Source organism: Drosophila elegans, unplaced genomic scaffold (genome assembly GCF_018152505.1).
Source record: "Drosophila elegans isolate 14027-0461.03 unplaced genomic scaffold, ASM1815250v1 contig_377, whole genome shotgun sequence".
NCBI lineage: Eukaryota > Metazoa > Arthropoda > Insecta > Diptera > Drosophilidae > Drosophila > Drosophila elegans.
Genome location: NW_024545760.1, coordinates 277,586 through 282,189, shown reverse-complemented (window position 1 = coordinate 282,189; position 4,604 = coordinate 277,586). Strand labels below are relative to the sequence as shown.

At 39.5% G+C, this 4,604-nt stretch overlaps 1 pseudogene; it reads left to right on the top strand.

Moving 5' to 3' along the window:
* The first annotated feature begins 2,407 nt into the window (after positions 1–2,407).
* Positions 2,408–4,109, top strand: LOC121467324 (annotated as a pseudogene).
* Positions 4,110–4,604: the final 495 nt, after the last annotated feature.

Here is a 4,604-nt window from a genome sequence, read left to right as displayed (position 1 = left end):
CGATTTTATAACTATTTTTTCTAAAAACATGCCAAAACAAAATAAACAAAAAAAATTTGCAAAAAAATAAAACGAAAAAAAAAAAACTAATTCGATATCGCTATCTTACCATACATAATTCTCTTAACAAAAGTAAATTGACAAATGCCGTTAGTGTTTTTGGTTTCTGGCATTGGGAATTTCGATCTTAAGCGTCTATACCAGTTTAACCCACGAAAAAATGTACATTTAATTAAAAAAAAAATACTTAATTGAATGTTTTGAAATTTTCAGCACATAATTGGGTAAGTTTTTAACTTTATTTTAAGATTTTTGTTTTACATTAATATTGAGATGTAACGGTACTATGGAGTGTCGGTCGAGGATACAAAAAAAAAAAACTCGAACTAAATGGCTGAAATCGAAAAATTCAAAAGGTTTTTGTAAGCAAAATATGTTTCTCCTACATGACCTACGATCTTTAAAAAATATCAAATACTAACAAAATGGGGTAGGTTTGAAAAAAGTCGTTTTTAGGAGTGAAAAAATGACCTTTTAAACTCCGCAAAATGGAAAATTTTCAACCAATCCAAAAGTTCGTAAGTTAATGTAGGTAAGACCCACTCAAGAAGTTTCAGTGTTAATTTGATCCGATGGGTCAACTTGCCGGCGAGTTATGATGTCAGCAGTTTTTAAAAATGTAGTTTCGAGAAAAACGAGCTTTTAAGTTTTAGGTGCAGCAGTATATATATGTCTGCGAGCGGTCACTCTTCACAAGGCTGCCATTCAAAAACTAGTTTAGATACGAGCTTGCCGCTTACAAAGGATATTTTTGATATTGTAAACTATCGATAAGCATGAGTCGAAAAACACACGTTTCCTCATCTTGGAAAACATAACATATATGGAAAACGGTTTTATTTTTATTTGTTTTTTTTTTTGGCGCTGTGCAAACAAGTGGCCATTACGACACCAAGCAAAGCTTGTCACGCGCGAAACCCTCTTCCCCTGGGCGTAAAAATAAGATCGCGAGAGATGATAGAAAATGGATAGTAAAGAACAGACAAAAGAGTCGATATTACTCTGAGGCTGTCCCAAATCCAGCTGGACGTTTTGGATTCTCGGCTCTCTTTGAGTTGTTCCTGTTCGTAGAGAACTCGCATAGGAGATACCGTTGGTAGTGATTGAAGGGCCAAACGAGGATCTGGTTACTTTGCCGAAGAAAACCTCAATTTCCTTTAAAGCCTCTGTAATTTCGGAGGGGTCCACATCGGGTTTTATTCCTTTTACAACCACTAGCAATCCTTTGCTACTTTTAAGCTGGTACGTATAGTAATTCTTTTATTTATCGTATAGGTATAGGTATTTTGTAACGGCAGGTAAATCTTGTTCTGTTATAGATTGAAGTTTAGTTTCACTAATACGGAAAAATAACATGGTGTTGTGAACATTTTGCCGTAGTGTTTTCCGAATCTGACGTAGTCGGTGCATCGACAGGTGAGAGAGGAGATGGGTTTCAAAACTGAGCTACGGCGGCGCTGCATGGGCATAGAAGTCGGGGCGATAGAGAAAAGTACGAAAAATAAGCGTTATTTCTGCACTCGTCTTGCTGGATTTTTTTTTCGCGACTTTGACAATATCTTTACCGAGTGCACTTTTTATTGGTTTCATTGCCGGCATAAGGTCAAATTTTGGTTTATTAGTTCTTTCCGGTTACTAATGCCAGCATCTTTTTGCTTTTAGAATTTATGTTATGACGACACTGCATATTCGAAAAACGGAGTTCCTGCGTAACAAGCAGCGGAGAGCAACGGAGAGCACACATACTAATAAATGCTCGCACCTAATTTCTGTGAGTAATTTTCTCGGGGAACTTACGTTTTTTTTGTTATAAAAAAATGAAAATATGGTTATTTTTTCTTTTTTATATCTTGAAAAATAAATTATTATATAACCTGCATGCTTAAAAATATTTTGAAATTTTGAGTAATTTTATTATTGAATAAACTTTTTTAATTTGCGTATAAGATAGTTGCAAGGGTATGAGTTCTATTGTTTTATTCCGATTTCTTTGCAATAAACAACCATAGTTGTAGTTTTTGTTTTTTTAGTCGCGTACTTTAAAATACAAATCAATTTTTTTTTTCACAGTAAGTTTACTCAACAAAAAAGATGACAGAGAATATGACCTTGTTCCACCTGATGGCGGTTGGGGCTGGCTTGTGCTGTTAGGTTCGTGCTTGACAAACATTCTTATCCCTGGTACCATTAAAAGTTTTGGAGTATAATTTTCGGAGTTTACCATAGCTTTCAACTCTTCGCCCACAAAGGCCTCCTGGATACCGGCGCTAAGCTATTTTCTGTATAGTCCGTTGGGTAAGTTTCATCAGCATTAGTCAAGTGCGCACTAGCCCATCTTTATAGTTATATGCAAATTTCAGGTCCCGTTTCCAGCATATTGTCTGTGAAGTACTCGTATCGTACAGTCACCCTTCTTGGTGGGGCCTCTGCTTCGTTGGGAATGATACTCTCCTTCTGGGCATCATCAATTGAGTACTTGTATGTCAGGTAAATATGGCGTCATAGATATGTGCTGCAAATTATTTCATGTTTTTGTTCCAGCTATGGCGTTTTGGTAGGAATTGGTGCTGGGCTCTCTTTTCCACCCACAGTCTACATCGTAACGTCGTACTTTGCAAAGCTTCGCGGCTTGGCTAACGGCCTGTGCATCTCTGGCAGCGCGTTGGGCAGCATTATTCTACCGCCCCTCCTACGCTGGCTACTTGAGACCTACGGCTATCACGACTCCTGTCTTATCATGGGCGGCATTACCCTGAACGTATTTGTAGCTGCTCTTTTCTATGAGCCTGTTGAGCAGCACATGGTACGAGTGCGACGTACACGGCAGGCTTTAGAGGACATTCCCGAAGAGGAAGACATTGGCATTGTGATGAAGTTCGAAAATGTAGACGTGTCTACAACAAATATCGAGCAAGCGGATAAGCAGTTGTTACCTTACAACTCCCCTCCATCGCCACTGTATCTACCCGATGATGAAAAGCTACAGTTTGTACGGAGTGCTTCCGCAGCGGTTGTCCAAAGCTACTCAAAACCTGGAGAAGAGTTTTAGTCTCGATCTCTAAAGATTAGTACACCGGTGAGGTTACCCCAACGCAATCAGACATTTACACCTGGACAATTAAATTCGCAGTCTTCTTTGTACGTTGTACCCGCGGACCACTCAAGCTCGAATAAGCTTACTTTAAGGAATTTGTCAAAGTCGCGGTTATCTAAACGCTCGCCTTCACACCATATCATGGCAGCACATCCCAGCCGAAGGAATTCTCCTCGAACTTGTCCCTTCGGTCAGTCACAAGTAGTGAAACTGGCGTTGCAGGCGGTTCGACCGGGCCAGATGGATCACAGACTGATGTCGAAACCAGGGGCAAAGCGCTAACCTCAGCACGGTCGAAGTTTTTCGATTTAAGCCTCTTAAAAGACCCGATGTACTTGGTCATATTAATGTCGAATTCGACGAATGCCATCAGTTACACTAATTTTATTATTTTGCTGCCCAATTTTGGAGAAGCCAGGGGCTTTAACAAATCATTATCTGCGTATCTGCTTTCAATTTTCTCTGCCACTGATCTAATTGGACGTATTGGAGGATCAGCACTTTCGGACATGGGATACATACCTAAGACCTGGTACTTCGTTGGCGGCTTGTCAATATCAGGTCTTTCCCTTGCGCTCTACCCTTTGCATGGTCTTACAGTTCGGTATGCTTCTGGTGCGCAGTTTTTGGCCTCGCTTCTGGAATCTACGTGGGAATTACTGCCGTTATCATGGCAGACATGCTAGGCACAGAACGATTAACGTCATCCTATGGCATAAGTCTGTTCGTTAATGGCTTGCTTCAGTTGGTTGGGTCTCCACTATTTAACTACTGGCTCGAGGCGGTCAATGATTATAATCCTCTCTTCCACGCTCTTGGCTTAACGCTGTTGGCCGGATCCAGTCTTTGCAGCTTTATGCCTTGGATTAATCGACGCAAAGCCAAAACGGAGGAGAAATTAGAAGTACAAATTGATGAAGAGGCTGTCCAAAGCCACTAATCGGCGAAAAACTATCGTATCACACGACGTACAATAACAATTAGATTTTAGGCTATAAAATGCGTGCAAACACAGTTAGATGCGTACAAACACACATACGGTAAACGGCCAAAACTATGGGAGCGCAATACAATTTTAGAAACTGTTAATTTGTTTCTTTCATCTGCTTTTTTTGTTACTGTTTAATCGTAACTATTACATTGTATAGTACTACAATAATTGTTTACCAGTACTAGTGTTAAGGATAGTAAATAAATACAACCTTTTTGTTTGAGTTCTGTATTGAAACTGTTTCATTTTATTTAAAACTTCTTGACAAGAAACTTATGTGAAAATCTTATTCTAATCTTAGCTATGTTCTACGCAGAGACCTAATCTCGTTAGTCTGGGCGGGGGAGTTATTTATTTTGCCCCCCCGCACAAGAACACTCGGTGAAGGCACATCTGGGAGCGATAATATTAGATAACTCAAGTGGCCTGCTGTTACAGATTACAAGTGTATTTGAAAAA